We start from the raw sequence: 22,465 nt of genomic DNA on the forward strand, positions 1-22,465 counted from the left end.
CACTGCGGGGATCTGTCTGGATGCACACACGCAAAACCTTTGAATTTGTTAACGTGGAACATTAGAGGGCTGAATGATTGTCGTAAGTCTAGGCTTGTACATGCTTATCTATCCAGGCATAATATTGACATCTGTCTGTTGCAGGAGACACATTTAAATGCTACATCGTCTCAGAGGCTGTGACATCGCAGATGGGAGCACATGTACCCATCCCTTTATTCTAATTATGCTGGAGGGGTAACTGTTCTGATTCAACAGGGGGTGGACTGGCGCGAAAGGGAAGTGCACAGAGATTCTGAGGGGAGGTTTGTCATCATATGCGGAATACAGATTTCCCCGAGTTCTTCCAAGATGTGTGGTCCAGAATTAAGATGACAGGATATGACACTGTGCTGTGGGGTGGAGATTATAATGCTGTATTTGATGATGCCATGGACAGAAGGGGAGTGGCTCGAGCCTTACATCCGGCTGCGAGCGCCGCTTTGCAGTCCATAGTTACAGATGGGAACCTATTAGACATTTGGCGCAACAGACACCCACTGGTGAAGGAAGGTACATGTATATCAGATCATCACAGTGCATGGTCCCGCTTGGACTTTTGGCTGATTTCCAGGGACGCTGCAGTCTGGACCGTGGACGTTTCGCACTTACCACACACATGGTCAGACCACGCCCCATGTTTACTGCAGTTGTCCCTCCCGGGGTCACTCCCCCATGCGTTCACTTGGCGACTCCCACCACATGCTATGTTAGATGAGACCTTTAAGGAGGAGATACGGGGAGATATAATTGATTACTTTGCCAACAATGTGGGATGTGTGGACACTGAAGCATCGCTCTGGGAGGTTTTTAAAGTGGTGATTAGAGGCCAGTGCATTGCGAGACAGGCGGGGGTGCTAAAGGCAATTCGGGGCACGCTCGCCTCCCTGAAGGCCCACATTAAGGCACTAGAGGACACTTTTTATTCCACAAATGATCCCCATACTGCACAGAAACTAAAATCCTATTATTAGATTACGCGGAGGAGGCGCAGTGCGAAACGAAATTCCTAGGCAAGTATGTCGAGGCTCGTAGATACGGCAAAGGGGATAGGCCGGGTCGCACTCTAGCAAGCATGATTAGACCATCTAAATCAGCGTAATTTGTCCATGAGATACGTAATGCGCAGGGTGACATGGTTAGAGGCCACGAGGGGGTGTCTGGTGAGTTCTCTACATTTTATTCCCGGTTGTACACGACTACTCAGGGGGCCTGTACCGAAGAACTGAAGTCATTCCTTGACACACTGGCACTGGTCTGGTTCAACGATACCCATAGGGTGTATATGGGCCTCCCATTTACAGTGGAAGATGTGGCTCAGGTCATTAAAAGCCTGCCCCTAGGTAAGGCTCCTGGCCCTGACTCACCGCTCTATCTCCATGCAAGGAGGCAGAGAGTGGACAGGTTCGGGTGGAGAACCCTTACCTGATGCTGCGACTTAAGATCCTCCTGAAGGAGCAGCCTAATCGGAGGATCAATGCTCATTTGCAGAAGCTCAGGATACCAGACTCTCCGTGCCCAGTCTGGTGCCACAAGGATGACTTTGGTCCGATCACTCCTGATCTTCTTGAGCACCTTGGGCAGGAGTGGTATGGTAGGAAATATGTACAGGAGGCCTATACGCCACTCATGACAAAAAGCGAAGCTGAGCAAGAGCTGCCTTGGAAACTCCAATGCGCAAAACTGCTGACATAGCACGTTCTCTTTGGAGGCAAAGGAATCTAACCGAGGTTGTCCCCACTGTAGAAAGAGACCTTGCACCACCTCCGGATGGAGACGCCGCTCTTGATCCGCAAGGCACCCATGGCTGACTTTGTCTGCTCTGGCTTTCAGAGAACCGGCAAGACACTGAACCACCAGGGATATGTCCTGTTGTTCCAGTCAAGTCCAGCTACAGAGGGCCTCTTGACAGAGGGTCTAAGATCCCACTTGGTCCTGTTTGTTGAGGTACCACATGGCGGTACTATTGTCTGTGAACACGTGAACACGTTTCAGTTGAGATGGAACTTTCAGCTGCACTGGGTGTATCCCCCATACCCTTGATTCCTCAGGTTGTGAGGAAGATTCATCAAGACCAGGTCCAAGTCATTCTTATTGCCTCTGATTGGCCTAGAAGGGTCTGGTATGCGAGCCTTCTGTGCATCTCCACATGTCCCCTACTGCAGCTACCATTCAGGCTGAACCATCTTTTCCAGTTGAAGGCAATGGTTCTCCACCCCAATTGCTGAAGTCTCCACCTACATGCTTAGATTCAGCAGACACACTTAAGTACCTTTCAGCTGCCACAAGAGGTGGTGGACGTCATTTTGTCAGTGTGTCCCCCCTCCACCAAATTCGCTTACTCGGGCAAATGGGGTAACTTTGTTTCATGGTGCACAGATAATACACCAGTCAAGCTATCCAGGTCCTACAATACACACTTTCTCTTGCTCAGAGTGGTTCTGCGATAGGCACTGTCTAGGGGTATATAGCTGCACGGTCTGCATTCCTATGTCTGCCGGGTCAGCCATCCCTTTTCAAATCTCCCCATTGTCATTCGTTTTTTGAAAGGGTTTACAAATCTATATTCGCCAGCTTCTTTGTTGTGCCTTGTTGGACCTTAACCCCTTAACTGCTGGGCCTTCTTCCTAGTGTCGAGCCCTTTTTTGGCTGTTAGGGGTAGTTTGCACCTAGGGCTGCATGACTTTTCCACATAAGGAATCCATGTCAAATTTGTGGCCTTTTTCCCCCAAAATCCTGGAGATGCTAAAGGTATCCAAGGTTTGTGAAATTTTTCAGAGGGGGGCCAAGAAAATAGGCAAAATATAGCTATATTCTGAGCTTTTTGGAGAAAATAGGAAAAAGTGTTCTGGATAAAAATCTCAGCTGGGAGAAGATGTCCTGGACTACCTTTAGTAGATGCCACCATTCATGGTCTGCAAGATAATACAAGTTCAGGCTGTCAGCTGTGACATTCCATGACCCCGCTAGGTGATTGCAGATGAGTCAGTGCTCTTGGCGGTGTACCCAAGACCAAAATATCAACGATTCTAGGGAAATGAGGTAAGAACCTATACCCCCTTGTTTGTTGACATTCTACATTGCTGTTGTGCAATTTGTCAAGATCTGAACGGACTGACCTCGCAGGGCCGAACTGGGAACTCAAAGCAGCTCTGGCAAATTTTGTCAGACCAGCCCCCAGACGATGCATAGAAATCGAGCGCAGTAAGCGAGCCTACAAGGGGGCTGGAGGGGATTCTCCCCCAAAGACAATTTGAGAAAAAATTGGAAAAATGGTTCATTCTACAACATGCTTCATTATATATTCAATTATATTAGTTTTTAAAGCATAGTAAATGGTGACCTTACAGTGCACCAGGATACAGCAATATTTATTGGGGCTTTTCAATGATTTCCTAGCTATCACCCTCCAACAGTGCCTTTCATCTCTCCATAGCCCCTCTCTCACATGTATTTCATTTGTTTTATAGCTCCTCTCATAAAAGTGTAGGGTGTCGGAACATTTTACAACACAAACATATACAGAGACAATGAGTCATACGTGTGTAAATCAGTGTATAAAAAATTATACATAAGACAAAGGGGACTACAAGGTGTAGGATGCACATGTCATCCATCATGGTAGGCATTTTTTAAGAGTGCTTGGTCCGGGGAAGAACACACACAGGATTCAGAATGTAACACAGTGGCTAGGGTTGACAAATGAGAATTTATTTCTACCCAAAGAAATCCTTTTAAGCAATATCACGATAATTAAATACTGGGACAATAAAACATAACTTTGTAACCTAGATTACGGTTGTAATTTATGAACTTCACAGTGACAAAAGGATCTAAGGGACAAAAGTAGTAACCCACTGAGCTATGCACATAAAATACTGTTCTGTGATCTGCATAGTACAGGCACTTTGCAGCAGGTAAATGAACCCTCAGTGCTACCTTAGATGAGTCACAACTGCCACTAGACAAAACTCGGAACTCTCTCCAGCAGGTATATTAATCACCCGAGTTATCTTGGCACTTTTATTGTTGGCTGAAAACTGTTGGCTATAGAAGGAACTCTGTAGGGCTTTTAAAACTGCTGCACTGATACAAAACGGGTCCCCCATCCTTACAACCTCTCAGGAAATGCCCAAAACACGGTACTGCCATTCTGGCTGAAGGGGGAATAAAGGAAATGCGCTAGGTCAGGTTAGCTTTGTTTACCCATCAAACCACTTCCACCGCAGTGTTGTGGGAGATCACGATGAAGTCGGATAGGTCTCACCCGTACAGTAGCCACTGCTTGCAGAGGCACCGATTCAGGGCTCTCATGTGCCAATGTGTGTGCATGAATAGGAGAATGTAGGAAGCCAGCAGACCTAGGAATCTTAGAGAACTCCGAGGACTGGAACTCTCAAGCCTAGTTGGAAATATGGAAGCATTTCCTGGATGAGGCTGATCCTTTAAGCTGGGGGAAAGGTGAGGAGAAGGGCGGTGTTCAGTATCAACCCTATGAACTGAAGTCGTTGGGAGGGCCACAGGTGAGATTTGGGCTTATAGACTAAAAATCCAAGGTCAAACAGCAGTGATGTGGTGGACTGCCGATGGCGCAACACCCTCTCTGGTGAACCAGCTTTGATCAGTCAGTCGTACGTGTATGGGAATATTGGGATGCCTGGCTGTCCAAGATAGGCCGCCATCATGGACTTCACTCAAGGTGTCAGAGTCAAGCCAAAGAGAAGTATTGTAAATTAGTAGTGCATGTATTTCCGCTGTGATCCCAGAATAGGAATGTGGAAGACCACATCTTGCAGGTCCAGTGACACCATCCAGTGTCCAAGTTCCAACAACAGTAATACTTGAGCTGTGCTCATCATATTGAACTTTTACTTTTTGAGTAAGAGGTTCAGTTCCTCAAGCTCCAGCATTAAGCACAAAACGCCGTCCTTCTTGTGCACCAGAACATGTGTTATATCCTTGGCCATGTGCTTGCTCTAGTATTAACTCCACTGCACATTTCCATAGGAGTACTGCAATTTCCTCGCATTTACTATCCAGGTGGTCTCGCGGAAGGTGGGGCAAGGGTTTGGATGGAGCCTGAAGGATAGGAAAGGTGTAACTCCTTCTGACAATGTGAAGAACCTAGCGGTCCAAAGTGATGGACTTTCCGGCTGGGAGAAAGCAAACCCCCCCCCCCCCCCCCCCCTCTTAATCCCTACTTCAGGCTCCAAGTGCCTTTTGGGAGCAAACTATATCTGCTTGGTAAGGGAGGAAGGAGATTTTAGATTGGATTCACTGTACTTTCCTCTGGTTCCACCTCTATACTGTCTGACCAATGGATTACGACATTGCTGGGTTTGTGGCTGATATTGCCTTTGGTGATGAAAGGAAAATCCTCTTGCAAAGCCTCAAATGCATAGAAACTGGTGAACGACACTTGAGGGAGGAGGCAGTAGGAAACTTGGAGAAAGCAGCAGCTTTGTAGATGAGCTGGTCTTAAAACTGTCCAATTCAGAATCTGCCTTATTGCCAAAAAGACCTGCCCTGACGAATGGCAGATCCATGAGATTTGCCTGGACTTGTGCTTAAAAGTTAGATATCCGGAGTCAGCAATGTCTTTAAATGGAGATAGAGGTGCTCGTCACCCAGGCGATTGAATTGGCTTTGTCCTGCCCTGGTTTAATGATATGACGTGAGGCATTTTGACCGTAATTAATTACCTCCTGAAAATGTTCCCTCTTTTCCTCTGTAATATGAGGCATTAAAATCGGTGCCATATCTCACGAGGCAAGTTTACAACGTGCCAGGAGGCACTTGGCGGTTAGTGATTCCAGGGCTATGCTCCCTGCAGAAAAACTCTTTTTGCCCCACACTTCTAGGCATTTACACTCCGTGCAAGAGGGTGCAGTCAGGAAGTCTCCTCCTGATATTCTGTAGAGCAGAAAGCATGTAATATTAAACTCTTGGGTGAAGGGCGGGCTGAGAAAAATGGTAGATCGCCTGGAGCAGCAAGCCTGTTGACATCTGGGTCGAAAGAGGTCTTCTCTTACGCTGCCAAGACAGACTCTAGAATGGCCTCATTGAAAGGGAGGAGAGGATCTGCCGTAGGAGTGGATAGCAGTGGGACCTTGGACTTGGTTTCTGTAGTCGAAAGCTGTATGTCCAACACTTCAGCAGACTTATGATTAGCTTTCTAAGGGCAACAACTTCAGGTTTTGGTGGACCAGTGGGAAAGTCTATAGGTAGCTCTGAGTGTCCAGACCACTACCAGAAGAAAGACCTTGAAATTCTTGAGCCTGATCTCCAGTATCCCCATAAGGGTACATGCCCAGAGGGTCTGCGTTCATTCCAAAAATGTCATGGAGCCAGTTTCTATACTCCTCTTCCTCAAGGAGATGTTTGGCATCCCTACAGATCTCTTCTGCGGAATGGTGTCAGGCAGTGGAGGTGCTGTATCCGGCGCTGGTGGTAGCAGAGGCAGTGGACAGGGCATCGACGCCGTCCATGGCATGGAGTGCTGTGACACTGAATAAATGGAGAACAGAGTCAAAGCAATGTGGCGTTGTCACTGGTTCCATTAGTGCGGCGCCGAGAGGCATCGGAGGCAAAGGCAAAAACATTTAGAATATGTACGGAGCCATCAACCCCGAATGGGTGGGATCAAAGCCCTAGGAGAAAAGATTGAGTGCCTAGCGGTAAGGAACACTGCCAGATCGGAACCCAGTGCTGGAATCCTAGAAAAGGCCAGTGCCGAAGCTCAGGCAGTGAAGGCCCTGGTGCTGAGGTATCCGGGAAGGTGTGAAGCCGATCCGGGTCTGGGTCCTCTGGAGTCACCAGAGCAGGGCTGCTCGGAGAGGGGACCACCAAGGACAAGTCAACTAACTCCGGCTTCGCGCGCAAAGGTCCTGTGGGAGATGGAGAGCGGTGAAATAATTTTGCTTTGAGTATTTCTCACTCTTCTTGTGCGTTTTATTTTTGCTCCCTGAGATGAAGATGAGGACTTGGAGCTGTGCACTGAGCGCTTGTGGTTTAGGTGGTCAACCCGAGGCCTGTCCATAAACAGCATTGATTTTCCCTCTTTTATGACCTTGGGGTGCATACTCTGACAGGAAGCCAAGGCCCAGGAGTCTTGGTTTGACAGCAGGCACCAAAGACAAACTCAAACACTGTGGTGGTCATATATGGACATCTGTTCCTCACAATCCCTACAGGGTTTGAACCCTGATTTTTTGGGAGGGTACATGGTACTAAACTAGATAGCATTTTTGTGTGAGGAAACTCCCCACAGAGAGCTAGCGCTAGATCCATGGGTGCAGAAAAAAGGGAAACTGATGTTGTCACTCCGGGGTGGGTGCTATATGGCTTTGATGATGTTACCAGACACCACTTCTGAAATCGATAAGAAGTCAGCGCCCCTAATGGCGACGTGAGAGCTCTGAAGTTTACAGATCCAGTCTTACACTTGGGATTATTCTACAGGTGAGGAAACTGGAGGTAGAAGTATCCATCAGAATTTATACATATGATTTTAATAAAATCAAAAGTTCTTGGCTAATTCCAGGCCTAACTAGCATTAACCAAGCCAATAGATCTGGTGTTGGCTGTCAGCTTTTTACTATTGCCAATGCTTCTTTTGCCATATTTTCACAAAACTTGATTGCTGGGGAAGCTGCCGGATCCGTACTAATCTAAAGGAAAAAAAACATGGGCTTTTACCCACAGTTATAAACCTCCATCCTTTCGAGGTTAGTAAATTGAGGACCATTATACTGAATAATAGTAACGCGTCATTTACAGACGTGGACAGGGCCATATAAAACATTTTTTTATTAAAATTACTATTATTTTACGACCCAGCAGGTGCAGAAGTACTCCTGACTAAGATACCAAAAAAGGACATGTGAGGTCCCTAAAGGGAATAAACTTTTCTCTGGATTGTTGCTGGGGTAAAAGGTGTGTATTAAATTCAGAGGTGTGCAGTGCTGCTGGAGTCTGGGGAAGCATTTGGAGAGGTGAAATGGATTTGGGGTAGTATTATGGACTATAGCATACTGCACAGTTTTACTCCTAAGTGAGTGTGGTGACATGAATCTGTGAAAAGGGAAGTATGAAAGGAGACCCAACCTGTAAGAAATTGGATTATTAATTGGAGTGGGTGACTACTCATCTAAAGTAATAATCACTACTCCCGTCAGGATGAACCACTAAAGTCACTAATTGATCCTGAGTTCATCCGCCTTATAGCAGCTTCACAGAGCAGACAGACGTAACTTAGGGTTCTGAGTAAAGTATTTATTCAGTACCAAAACAGTAACAAAGATAAAATGCAAAACAATAAAAATCCCAAACCAGATTAGAAGAACAGAGGTAAATGTAATAAACAACTTGGCACCAAAATGACAAAAAAACAATAAGGGAAATGGAGATTTGAATTTTTTACTTTTTAAGTAGGAATAGCACCAAAAAGCACAATGTGCTAATTAAAGTTATTGGTCACGGTAGACCAGGACCTAGGTACAATTTGAAACTGACTGCAATGGAGTGTGCGTTGGATACACCAACCAGGTTGGTCCCAGTCAAAGATTTTATCTTCTGAATTTAGGGCCATATGTATTAATCATTTTTGCAGTAGGAAACGATTGATCGGTCCGTTTCCGACCGCAAAAATGGTTTTACATATGTATGAAACACAAATTGCAAATCGGTAACACCTTACCGAATCGCAATTTGTGTGTGCAATTCGGTATTTGGAGGGGGTGTGTTTAGGGCGTCCCTTCCAATAGGCTGCTTTATTTCAAAGCAATCACAGACAAGGTGGTCTGATGACCCCAGCAGGCCACCATACCTGTGATGGCGTTGATTCCTAATGGGTCACAAATTGCGACCTACCTCATTAATATGCATGATGTAGGTCTATTTGCGACCCATTAGGAATCGGTAATGAAAGTCAAGAGTTTCATACATTAGTAATAGCGATTACCTAACTGAGATTTGCAGAAAATCGCAATTAGGTAATCGTTATTTCCAAAAATGATACATGTGGCCCAATGTCCTTTAAGTCCCAGTCCATGCAGAAGTATACACTTCTAAAGCCCCATCCCCCACCCGGATCAGAGGGGAGGCACTTAGCCACTCACAGGGAATCAGGCAGAGATGAACAGCAGGGTCTTGTTAGTCCAGATCAAGTTGCCACTGGTCAGCTGGGCAGTTGCAAGAAAAGCCTCTTGTATCTTGTTGTATCACTGTAGCTTGAACAGGAAGTCAGTCAACTGACCCTTGGAGTCCGCTTCTTTGTCTTGGGTATATGAAGGAGCAGGTCTATTCCTTCAGGGCTCCTATCAGGTCACAGACAGCAGGTCCAGTCCTCTTCCGCTCCTATTGAGGTCCGGAAAGTGTTCTGGAGTGGGTGCCTGGAGGTGTCACATTTATGCCTGGTCTGAGCCAGTAGGTGGGAATGACGCTTGTGTACGTATAACTAACCGGGTAAAAGATTCTAGGGCCAATTTTACCCACTTGAGGCATTTTCAAGATGGTGAAAGTATTTGTCTAGGGTAAACTTGGTTTCTGAATGCTGGGGGTGTATGCGGGGAGAGTGGGATTATGGTAATCCCAGTGTCCTCCCACATCCAACACTAAAATCAAGTTTTGGGCAACAACTGTAACCAAAAGAGATACAGAGACAGAAGTCTGGTGGAACAAAAGTAGGGGTTTCCAGCAACTAGGCAGTGGATACACAAGAACTGGTTTGCCATCCTGTTGCCCTTCCTTTCAAGTGCGTCCCCAGTTTCATATATAAACTGGAGGTTGGAATAGGTCAGGGTGTGTACGTAAATAGTCTGAAAGAGGTTCCCAGAAATTAGTAGGCTTAGCGACTGTGGGTAGTTCTTCTGCGTAGAGCATAAAGTTATCCTTACACTATATAGAGTCCGATGTCCAGCGGTCCACAGTTGGTGTTGTCGAGCTGTCCCAGTGCATGGCTACTCTTCCTTTTGCTAGTAGCAACATTATGGCCACTAGCTTCTTTCTCGCAGATTTTTTAAGCACGTCAAATGGCCCAATAGGCACACCTGCGGTGCACATTCTAGACGACATTGCAGGATATCGTTTTACAACTCGATCACCTGTTCCCAATAAGAGTGCACTTTGTTGCAATACCATGCCAAATGCCCAAAATCTGCTTGGTCTAATTTACATCTCTTACATTTCACATCTGTTCTCAAGCCATGTTTGTGTAATTTAACTGGCGTGTGGTACATCTGGTGGAGATAGTTATAGTGGATGAGGTGTAAATTACCATTTGGAGTAAATAGTTTGGTGAGTGCACAGCACGATTGCCACCCGTCTAACTCTAGGGGCATGTCAAGAAGTTTATTCCAACTGTCCTGTGCCTTGCGTGTGTCGGTGCCAATTTCCCTCTGTAGGGCTTTATACAGTTTCGTCACAATATGTGAATGGGTCGGAGCAGTTATCAATAGTTGTAGCGCTTCTAGCGTAGGGGGTTCATTTGGGTGTGATGTGTAGTGTACTTGCACAGCCGCACGCAATCTATGATAAGAAAACTTGAACAGAAGTATTTGATTACTCACAAATGATAAATCATTTGGTGTTATAAATTTCCCATTAGGGTACATGTCGCCCAGCAATGTGATGCCAACCTGGCCCAGTAATTCCATACTCCCTTTTTCTTGTGTAACCGACAGGGACAGATGCTGGGCCAGTGGGAAACTCGGGGCTTATAGAGGATCTTTGTCTGCGAGGCTGGCAATGCGCTGCCACGCTAGGGATGTGTTTCGTACGGTGTTAATCTCGCATTTGGACAGGTGGGGTCTCTGATGTGGCAAGATATTTGCTAATTTAATTGGGTGGGCATCCCCGTCCTCCACTGCGAGATGTGGCATGTAACGTACAGGTTGAAACCAGTAGCATGCATATTGTGCTTGTGCATATAGATAGTATAGGTAAAAATCAGGGACGGTGAATCCCCCGGCTGCGTATGGCAGTGTCAATGTGCGGAGACTTATTCTAGCTTGCTCCCCTGCCCATATGAGTTTAGTCACATTGGCGCACAGGCAAGTAAATATAGGTGTTTGGGGGGGGGGTGGGGAGGGGGGTATGGGAACGTTAGCAAAGAGATAGAGCAGCTTGGGCAGGATTACCATTTTAACTAGGGAGATCCTGTCTGCTAGAGATAAGGGCAATGTTATCCACCGGTCAATCTGTGTTTCTATCTTGTCAATTGCAGTGCCATAGTTTCTCTGCAGTACCAGTTTGGAATCCCGGTGTATCCAAATTCCTAGATATTCAATAGGATCCTCCTGCCATATTAAGGGAAAGTCCATCAGCGGTGACGTCGTTTTCGCAGTTAGCGGTATGACTGCTGACTTGGCCCTGTTGATCTGAAGGCCTGATCGTCTGCCGAATTTGATGTATTCTCTGATTAGTGGCGATAAATTTACATTGGGATCTCTAATATATAGCACCATATCGTCAGTGTATAACAATATGCCAATGGGGCGCAAGGTAAATCTCAAAGCCGTATGGACATACCGTTGGCGGACTTTGCAAGCTAGGGATTCTAGGGCGATAGCTAATAGTAAGGGGGATAGCGGACATCCCTGCCGCGTCCCCCTTTGATTCTGTATGACACCCGATATGTGCCAATTTAGTTTAATGCGTACGGATGGCCTCGTGTACAACAATTTGATCCATGTCAGCAATGATGGGGGAAGACCAATTCGTTGCAGAATAGTGAACAGGTAAACCCATTCAATCGAATCAAATGCTTTGGCCGCATCAAGAAGTACCGCCACTGCTTCTAGGTCGGGATTCAATTGGTGAAGTAGGGCAAAAATGGTGCCGTAGATCTAGCCGGTATGACACCAGATTGGTCAGGCAACACAATATTCTACATAAGCGGTTGTAGGCGTGTTGCAATCATTTTAGCCAGGATCTTATTGACCGTGTTTATTAAAGGTAACGGTCGGTAGGAGTCTGCTTTCTTTGGGTCTTTATCTGGTTTTAGAAGTGCTAATATCAAAGCTTCGCATAATGTAGAGGGAAGAGTTTGACTGTGATATGCTTTGTCATACATTTCCAATAAGTATGGGCTTAGAATTTCCGAGTACGCCTTATAAAATTCACCTGTGTAACCATCTGGACCTGGCGATTTGTTATTCGGCAATGTTTTTATCCCTTCCTGCACTTCTTCTAGTGTAATTGGTTGAGCTTGGAAATCATGTTGTGTGTTGGAGAGCCATGCTAGTGCAATGTCATCTAACTAGGCTATAATTTCTGGCGTAGGTTGCAGTGTCTCACGCTTTATATAACGAGCTATATGTGTCCATGAAGGTTTGTAAGATACTGGCTGTGTCATAGTGCAGCTCATCATTTACATCCATCATCTGAAGAATAGTGTGTTGCTTATGCTCTATGCAAATTTTGGTTGCAAGCATACGGCCTGGTCTGCCCCCCCTCACCCATCTGTCGTGCCGTTTGGCGTTTTGCGATGTACATTTCATCCTCTGCTAGGTTGTTATAATTATGGATTTCGTCATGTATGTCACCTAATAGATTTACATCGTGAGTAGCGTCGCACTCTGTTTCCAATCTTTAAATGCGTGTTTCGCTTTGCTGCAGTTGTGTATGGAGATCTTTAAGGATCCATGCCATGGTGCTTATGCAAATGCCCCGTAGGCTCGCCTTGAAAACTTCCCAGAAGGTGCCTGCACTATCAACTGATAGTTTATTGTTGGTAAGGTAGTCCTCTATTGCCAAGTGGATTATTTCAGCATACAGTGGATTGAGGAGAGAGTTAGCGTTAAAGTGCCACACAAATGGCGGTGGGGTATACGTTGGTATTTGTAGGGTTAGTAACACAGGCTTATGGTCAGATAGTGTTTTTGGGAGGAGTCGGACATCATGGGTCTATGTGCAGACCTGATCAGTGAGTATCCAATAGTCAAGTCTGGACCAGCTATTATGGACCGTCGAGGAGTGGGTACTTTCATATGTATGTGGATTACGCATACGCCATATATCGTGCATTTTGAATGTTGTCATGCCATTTAAAATCACCGCAACTGCACGCTGGTGTCTCTCGGTGGTATTTTGTGATCTGTTGTATATGCTATCCAATGCCACATTTAGATCTCCACCCCAAATGAGTTTCATTATTGGTAGCCCCCGTATCTCTGTGCATAATTACATGTAGAAGTCATGGTCATCTACTTTAGGTCGGTATGTGTTGATGAGACCTACACTTGTCCCTCGTAATAGTCCAGTCAGGATAACATATCTCCCCTGTGTGTCTGTGATTGTCAGTTCCAGTGTAAACTGTGTTCCTTTCCATATCAGGGTGATGACCCGGAGTGCATAGTTAGAGTATGATGGGGAGACTACTAGTTCTGCCCAGCGCTTCCCTAGTTTATCGGCTCTACCAGATAGCAAATGTGCCTCTTGGAGCATAGCTATGTCTATAGCATTCCTGTCCAAATACGCTAACACTTGTCTAATTTTCTTAGGGCTATTTAGTCCCTGTATGTTCCAGGTGGCCAATTTCAATGGGATAGGGTTACTGTTAGTGTGGGTCAATGCAATGTGTTTGCAGAGTTAGTATCTAGCAGATAGTCTTTGGCTCGCAATGTTTACGGACAGTGTGATCGAGAACTTATCAGTGTACATAGTGTGTGCTTGCACAGTGCCAATGGACACTAGAGACTGTATCGTGACTTGACAAGAAAGAACATGCAATACAATATTGGTCCCACCCCTACCCCCCACCCACCCCTCCCACTTTATCAACCCAACTATGACGAAGACAATCCCCATAATTACCCCGGTTGCAGATGTCAACCAGGGGGTCACTCTAGGTCATGTGGCAACACTCCAAACAACAGAACTAATGTAACATAATGAAATCAAATAATGAATTAAATTAACATATTAAATCGAACACAGTTAAGGAAAGGTACGTGCATCATGCCAGTTCGTAATGTCTGTGTCCCTGCCAACCCCCACCTAGAGAATTATAATATGCACTTATCTGTGACAGTGCATAGGCATGTGCATACAGTTTGTGGTATGCAGCGGTGCAGGTGAATCAGCGAAGTATAGGGTGGTCTATCACTCAACAACTGATGAGTTCACGTGTTCTTCTGGACTGCTTCTAGGGGATTTTCGGCGTGGAGGTTGAAGTCCTTTGCATTGTAGGAACTTGAGTACGTCTTCCGGTTCAGCGTAGATCACGGCCTTTCCACCCTCAGTTACTTCCAGCTTAATAGGGTAGAGCATTGCATATGGTATACTGTGATCTCTGAGCATCTTTTTAACTTCAACAAATTTCTTACGGGCCTCTTGTACTTGCGGGGTAAAGTCAGAGTATATGGAAATGTCCATCACTGGGTAGTTTAGCTCCCAATTCACAAGCATTGCTGAGAGCTGCATCACGGTCTCTGTAATTTAGGGCTTTAGCAATTATCGGGCGTGGTCTGGATTCAGGTGGTGGGGATGGAGCCAGTGATCTATGGGCCCTCTCCACAATAAAGATGTCAGGAAAATTGGCTCTGCCCATTAGATGGATAAGTAATTGCTCAATATATCGTTCCATGGGACCTGTATTGGTCGTTTCTGCGACTCCCATAAAGCGTAGGTTACTGCAGCGTGATCTCGCCTCTAAATCTTCAGTCTTGTCAATGAGTGCCTTTAGGTGGGTATCCATTTTACCTTGCTTGGTTTCTAATGGTCTTTGGGCATCTTCCGATGCCGATATGCGCCGTTCCACCATATCTATTCTTTCAGTATGTCTGTACAGCCTCTCAGACATGCGATCCACCCGATATGTTAGGGAATCAATTTTGCCGTCTATATTGGAGAGGGAGGCTTGTATCGTTGAGAACATGGCCTGAATATCACCAGTATCAGGTCCACCTGTGCTGGACGCCGCTTGTCGTGCATTATTTTGCCCATCCGGTTCACTTTCTGTATTTCTTTTGGTTTGCTCAAAGTTTATTTTGGGTTGTTTTCAGTCAGGTTTACCCATTGTTCAGTAGGGTATATCAGTCTAGGCGCTGTGATCAGAGAAGGAGGTGAGTATGAGCGCAGTAGAGTGAGGCACAGTGGTAAATAGGGGATCAGTTAGATATGTTGATCCGGGTACCTAGAAGCACACAATGAGTAGACCCACTCTCAGCATATGTACTGCAGCGATGGTGCTGGCGTAGTGTGCGACTTTGAGATCACTGGTGGGGTCCCTACAGGGTTCCTTCCAGCAGGGTTCTATGGAGCAGCAGGTGCCCAGTAGCGGATTCCTCTCTGGCCAAAGCTACCTTTTCATCGGTCGCGCAAGCATGGAGAGTGCACGCCCCACATATCCTCCTGCTCAGCTCGCGCACCTCATGTCAGGCCGTGTACTTCCAGGGAAGGCGGCGCATAACGGACCCCCGGTGCAGCGCGGTCCGCAACCCTCTGAGAATGCGGGTGTCGTGGACGGGCCCCACACTGAGGTCAGCAACGGTTTTACTGTCTATAAGAAAAGGGGCAAGTAACGGTGGGTCGCAGCCGTAATATCCCGCCGCGCGTCAGTAGAATCCACAGTATGTGCTATGCGGACATGGAATGCAGTGCGGATGTTGGTGCCCTCTCGTTGTCAACCTCAATCTGGCAGGAGGGGAGCAGCGCGCTGTTCACCCAACATCAGACAGGGCTCCATCCGCCGGGTATAGGCCGTAACAGTAGTCGGCATCTGTGCTCAGCTCCCTCCCCCAGGGGCACCGGATACCCTGCGCTCGAAGCTCACCTGTAGCGAGGCCGCTGGCCCTGCGATCGCTCCCACTCGTCCCGATACTCAGCGGTAGGTAGCTGCAGCACTCCGCAAGCAGTCGGCAGCTAGTTGTTTTTCAGTTCCAGCCTCTTCCGCCAGAGCAGCCTTATCGATTCCTGCCCACTACAACCCGTCACGGGCGGGAGTCAGGTTACCCACACAGCCGTTTCTAAGGCCGTACTTTAGGAGAGGATTTGCAGGAGCGATTTCTTCGCCCTCGAGGCACCTCGAAACGTAGGAGTCAGGATATTGGGTCGGGAAAGTGTTCCGATTCGTCAACACCGTATATTTAGTTTGTTAGAAGGATTGAAGCGTAGGATTAATGCAGGATGTTGGAGTGACCACAGGAACTCACTCAGAAAGCGGCCATCTTCAGGCGTGGCTAGCTCCGCCCCCAACCTCCAAACATTTAATGGAACTCGTCATGGTGGCCCTCGCATTTATGCCCGCTACCCTTGCCGGTTCAAAAAGCAAGAAATCTGGGTTTCATTTTTGACACCAAATTATGCTTCTCAGAACAAATAAATGAGACCAGCTCCTCTGGCTTTTTTGTGCTCAGGGTCATTTAGAAGATTTCCCATTCATTACCCTGGAATTGTAAAAGACAGAGAAGATGGCACTTATCTTTTCGAAGATGGACTACTGTAATGCTCTGTATTTGGGCACTCATAAGCATCTGGTGAAAAACTTCAGTCTCTACAGAATGCAGAAGCCAGAATACTCTTAGAAATTCCCACGTTTGCGTTTATATCCTAATCATGCATGGTTTGCACTGGCTCCCGGTCAGGAAGAGGATAATTTTCAAGGCATAATGCCTGGTCCATAAAGCTCTTCATCAGACCGGTCCAGTTTACTTTCAGGAACTTCTCTCTTGTTACACTCTCAGTAGGCATCTTAGATCCAACTCAGTTGGAATGGTAACTATCCCCAGAATAAACAAAGCAAGATTGGGTGGAAGGACATTTTCCTTCTGCACGGGGAAACTTTGTGTATGTATAGGCATTTATATAGCGCACTACTTACCCGTAGGGTCCCAAGGCGCTTCGACCGCTGCGAAACCCTTCCTGGCTTCCCTGAGAGATGGTCCCTTAATGGGTACCTCCAGGGTGAGACCAGGCATCCCCGGCGGTCTGGTGGGGCCGTTAGTGAAGATGAGGCAAGCTAATGCCCAGAGTTGCCGAGTGTGATCGCTGATCAGAGTGGGCACCGAGGCGAGAGAATTATCGAGTCCGCTGACCCTGGTCCAGAAACCTGCCGCGCCGGGAATCGAACCCTGGTCCCGGGCCGTCCTCTGCTCTCGGGTCTGCCGCCTCTAACCAGTGAGCCACACTACTTCACTTTGGAATTCACTGCCACTAACTCTTTGTTGCCAACCCATCCTGCTGCAATTTAGGAAGCAGGTGAAGACCTGGCTCTTTACTGAATATTTCAGTCAAGTTTAGTGCCCGTCTTCAGTTTTGCTGTTTTTTCTGTCGTCTAATCGCTAGGACAACCCTGGGTAATTGCGCGCTTTATAAAACAATTTTACATTTACTTGTGTTGTGTACCAACTTGAGAGGAAGGTTGACAAGTTGTTGGTTGCTAGTTTCAGATTTAAATTTTAGCTGGAAAAGAAAGAACAACTTATTTTTCATGCATAGCCCTCATATGGCGCTGAGCATATCTAAAGCTCTCAGTGTATTTTCCAAGCTATGTTCTGCCTGTTAGAAATAGAGCAACATATTTTCAGTGTATAAGGTGACGGTGCGTATTGAACTCCATATACAAATTCCATGATCAGCACCCATAGCTCTAAACATTTCAGCCAGGGGTTCTATTGTGAAGGCATAAGGGAGCGGGGGCAGTGGGTGACTCTGATGCGTGCCCCTTTGTATTTGGATTGGCTCTGAGATTTGCTTTCCTGCCATACTCTTGCTATGTGGTTGGTGTATAACAGTTTGATCTAGTTTATTTTCTCTGGACCAAATCTCATCTCTTTCAAGTACATGAATAATTAATCCTAGATTATTTATTTTATTTTATTTATTTATTTTGAAAGTTTTATAGAGCGCGAACAAGATCCTTACGGATATCAGAGCGCTTTACACACATAGAGGTTAAACAAATCCCTAACAATTTCCCCCACCGCAGCTTCCTACATGTATCTGTCCGGTCCCTTCCCATGACATCATTGATAATATCACTGCTATAGTTACCTTAGGGCACAAGCTATAGTCACCTGAGACAACCATAACTGCTGAGTTCTATAGTTTTGTGAGTGTAAAATCTGAAACTAATTTCAACGACCCTGTAACCTTTGTTGTTTAGTGAATATATATACACACACACACACGTATATATACACCATTTGCTTGTTTATTGCCAATTGTTGTACCAACAATAGCAATAACTGTGAATAGTTCTGTTTTCTTCGATAGCCCTCTATGAGCTAAAAACACTGTTCAATATCAAACAGGCATTGTGCTGTTAAGCTAATTAAACATGTTTTCCATGTCCACTGTTGCACCTGTAGGCATACCCCTATCAGTGATACTATTACTCTTAAGAAGGAAGAGTCTTCCTATGATTAATGCTGTATACTTTTGCAAAATAAACCCTGATTGATCTGGGCTGGTGACGCATCTCCTTTTCATATTTTGGCCGAGGCGCAACATTATGACGCCGTTTTCTTTGTCTGTTTATGTTTGATTGTAGTAGTAAAAATTGTATCTGATTTTGTTTCAATTTGTCACTGAACGGGATGGCCAGGTATAATAATGGATGTGTACAGTTGTTTGTACCTGCTAGAATACCAAAGGTTCGAACTATGGTCAGTTGAGGAACATGTACTGTACCAAGAAGGAATTTATAAACAGTGACCTGCTGTATAATATTGTGGTTAATTGTAAGAGGCAAATGTTCTGACAATACCGGCTGTACCTTCTATTTTATTGTAATTGAACTGGCTACCCATTCCATATCCTATCCCAGCCCTTTACCTTGCCTTCTCCCTATCTCATCCCTTAAATGTAATCTATAGGTTTGACAAAATGGAAGAAAACAAGTTACTTACCTGTAACTTTGGTTCCCCAGTATTGGTAACTTTCATAGATTCCCATGCTTTGTATCATTCCCCGTCGTCGGAATGGGAGCCTCGGTAAATAAAAAAATATCATTACCATAGGTACAAAAGAGAAAATTAGGCTTAGGCCTCATCTCATTTTGTAGCATATCACCCTCTTTGTGTAAAAGAGCCCAAACTTTTGCAAGGACCAATCAGAATAGCCTCACCCCATAGAACCTTCCTGAGAAAGCCTCAGAGCCTCAGATTTTTGTAGCCGTTGTGCAAACAGCCACTATCTCAGTAACAAGGCTGAGCTTTCCCAGGGGAGGTGGGTGGGCGCATGGGAATCTATGAAAGTTACCAATACTGGGGAACCAAAGTTACAGGTAAGTAACTTGTTTTCTTACCCCAGTATTGGAACTTTCATAGATTCCCATGCTTTGTATCAGAATAGCCAGCAGTAAGTCAGCAAAGCACATTTTGTTACATAAACATTATTGCATGACCAAAAGCAATGCTCACAGTACCAATGAAAACAGGCTATCATAAGAAGAAGAAGCATCACCAACACAAAATGTGCTACATAGGAAGGCGGGATTGTAGGGAAAGCTCACCTCTCACTGAAAAAGAATCCTGAGGACTGTTTGTCCAGCGTCGTCCTGTCCTGTAGACTCCAGGCAGTAATGTTTCGTGAAGGTATGTGTACTGCTCCACGTTGCTGCCCTGCAGATGTCTTTGATAGGGACTCCAGAAAAAAGAGCCACCGAAGATGCCACCGATCTTGTGGAATGTGCACGGGCTTTTCTTTCAAGAGGCTTGCCTGCTCCTTGATGGCAGAACTGAATAGCGCTGGAGATCCAGCGGGAAATACTGGCTGTGGTTATAGGAAAACCCTTTCACGGTGCACTGTAAGACACGAACAGTTGTGAGGATTTTCTAAAGGACTTCGTGCGCTCTAAATAAAATTTCAAACACCTCTGAACGTCCAAAGAATGCAATGATCTCTCTGCCGGAGTAGAAGGCCGTGGGAAGAACGATTTCAAAATCAAAGGTTCATTTAAATGGAATTCAGAGGGAACTTTAGGTATGAACTTTGGATTCGTCCGAAGGATGAGGACATCTTTCTTGAATTGAAGGAAAGGTTCCACTATTGACAGCGCCTGAAGTTCACTAACTCTCCTAGCAGATGTCAGCGCCAAAAGGAGGGCTAGCTTCCAAAAAAGGAATATAAGGTCCGCTCTGTGAATGTTTTCGAACGGAGCCTTCATTAGTTGAGCCAACACCAGATTAAGCTGCCAAATTGGCGGCGGAGGGCGGACTGGAGGATACATCCTAAACAGGCCCTCCAGGAACTGTTTGACAATTCTAGCAGACCAAAGAGAAGGACCTGAATATGTCCGTCGGAATATCGAGATGGCTGCTAGATGAACCTTCACCGACGAATGAGCTAATCCAGACCGAGCTAGAGATAGGATATATGGTAAAATTTGGTGTGGAGCTGACTTGTAAGGGTGGAGACGCTGTCTTTGACACCATAGGCAGAATCTCTTCCATTTTGCTTTCTACGTTTTGTTAGTGCTTGGTGCTCGAGCCTGAGACAAAACCTCCCTACACTCCTTGGGTAGATTTAGATGTTGGAATTCCCTGTATTCAGGAGCCACGCTGTCAAGTGAAGAGAAGTCGGATCCGGATGCAGCACCTGACCCTGAGGCTTCGATAACAGGGACGGAACCAGTCGTAGGCGAATGGGATGGTCCTGGGAGAGCAGGAGGAGTTCCGTGTACCAGAACTGGCGGGGCCACGCAGGTGCAATCAGAATCATCTTGCACGGTTCCGCTTTGATCTTTCTGAGTAACCTCGGTATTAGGGGTATTGGCAGAAAAGCGTAAAAGAATGCGCCGTACCAGGCAATCGAAAGTGCGTTCCCCAAGGATCCCGGATGGTGATCCTTGCTTGCAAAGAACCGGCATTTGGTGTTCTCCGGAGACGCAAAGAGGTCTATGGACGGGGTCCCCCAGACCGAGAACACCTCCTCCAAAATGGACTGATCTAACTCCCATTCGTGATTGGCTGCTTTTTGACGGCTTAAGGCATCCGCTGTGACGTTGAGCAAACCTGCCAGGTGTTCTGCTCTCAGAGTGACATTGTGAAGAATTGCCCAATCCCAAATTCGTTGAGCTTCGAGAGAAAGGGTTAGGGACCGTGTCCCCCCCTGCTTGTTGATATAGTGCATGGCCGTGGTATTGTCTGTCCGGACCAGCACAAGGTGATTTTGAATCCTTGGGAGAAAAGCTTGCAAAGCTAGACGGATGGCAGTCAGCTCCAGCAGGTTGATGTGGTACTGGCGTTGTTGTGGATCCCAGTGCCCACTGACTTGCAGCTCCTGGAGCACTGCTCCCCAGCCTTCCAACAAGGCATCTGTGGTGAGGATCATAGGAGACGGAGGGAGTCTGAAAGACAGACCCTCTGCGATGTTGCTTCTCACTATCCACCATTCGCATGCCTCCCTCATTTTTGGTGTTATCAAAATCTTGTCGTTGAACGAGCCTTCTGCTTAGCGCCATTGCTTGTCGAGTTGCTCTTGCAGAGGACGCATTCGCAGCCTGCAATGCGGTATCAATGGTATACAAGATGAAACGATCCGAGCAGAGACTTGTAGAGCTGTACTGACAGGGATCTCCTCTTTAGCACTTGGCGAGCCGAGAGCATTAATTTGGTCTGACGCTCGACCGAAGGGTAAGCTTTGCACTGTTCTGAGTCCAAAATGGCCCCTAGGAACCTTGTTGACCTGGATGGTTGCAGAATTGACTTGCTCCTGTTCAGTTGAAGACCCAGGTGATCGAATAATTGAATGCAAGTGGCAATGGCTTTGGAAGCGCCCTGGAAAGATGGAGCTTTGACTAGCCAGTCGTCCAGGTAAGGGAAAACTTCCAGAGACTGTTTCCTGAGGAAAGCCGCCACCGGGGCCAAAACCTTTGTAAAAATTCTTGGTGCAGATCGAAGACCAAACGGAAGCACTTTGAATTGGAAATGGCTCTTGCCTACTATGAAGCGCAAATATTGCCTGTGAGCTGGGTGGATCGGCACGTACGCATCCTCTAAATCCAGGGTCGCCATGAAATCCCCTGGGTTCAGAAGAGGAAGAATATCCTGGAGAGTGACCATCCTGAAGAACAGTTTGATGAGGTAGGTGTTGTGCTCCCGTAGATCTAATATGGGGCGCCAAGTTTCTGTAGTCTTGCGAACTAGGAAGAACCTGGAATAAAAACCTTTTCCCCTCTGTGAGAGAGGTACCGGCTCTATTGCCCCCTTGATGAAAAGTTGGTGGGCTTCGAGACGTAGCAGTCCCAGATGTTGAGATCGACTAGCGCCTGGAGCTATTGTTGGAGGAAGATCTTGAAATTCCAACGTATGGCCACTCTGAACAATATTCAGCACCCACTGGTCTGATGTTATACTTTTCCAGCTCTCTAGACAAAAATATATCCTGCCCCCCACTGGTGTCTTCGGGGAGGGAGGAACAGTAGTAAGAGCCAAGAGGCCGCTATTGCCTCTTGGAATTGTCACGTCCTTGATGATTTTGA

At 46.3% G+C, this 22,465-nt stretch overlaps 1 protein-coding gene across 1 annotated transcript in view; it reads right to left on the reverse strand.

Moving 5' to 3' along the window:
• The window catches only part of ERCC6L2 (ERCC excision repair 6 like 2), a 1,215,137-nt gene that overhangs the window by 322,389 nt on the left and 870,283 nt on the right, over positions 1-22,465 (reverse strand). The window lies entirely within an intron of this gene.

Source organism: Lissotriton helveticus, chromosome 2_1 (assembly GCF_964261635.1).
Source record: "Lissotriton helveticus chromosome 2_1, aLisHel1.1, whole genome shotgun sequence".
NCBI lineage: Eukaryota > Metazoa > Chordata > Amphibia > Caudata > Salamandridae > Lissotriton > Lissotriton helveticus.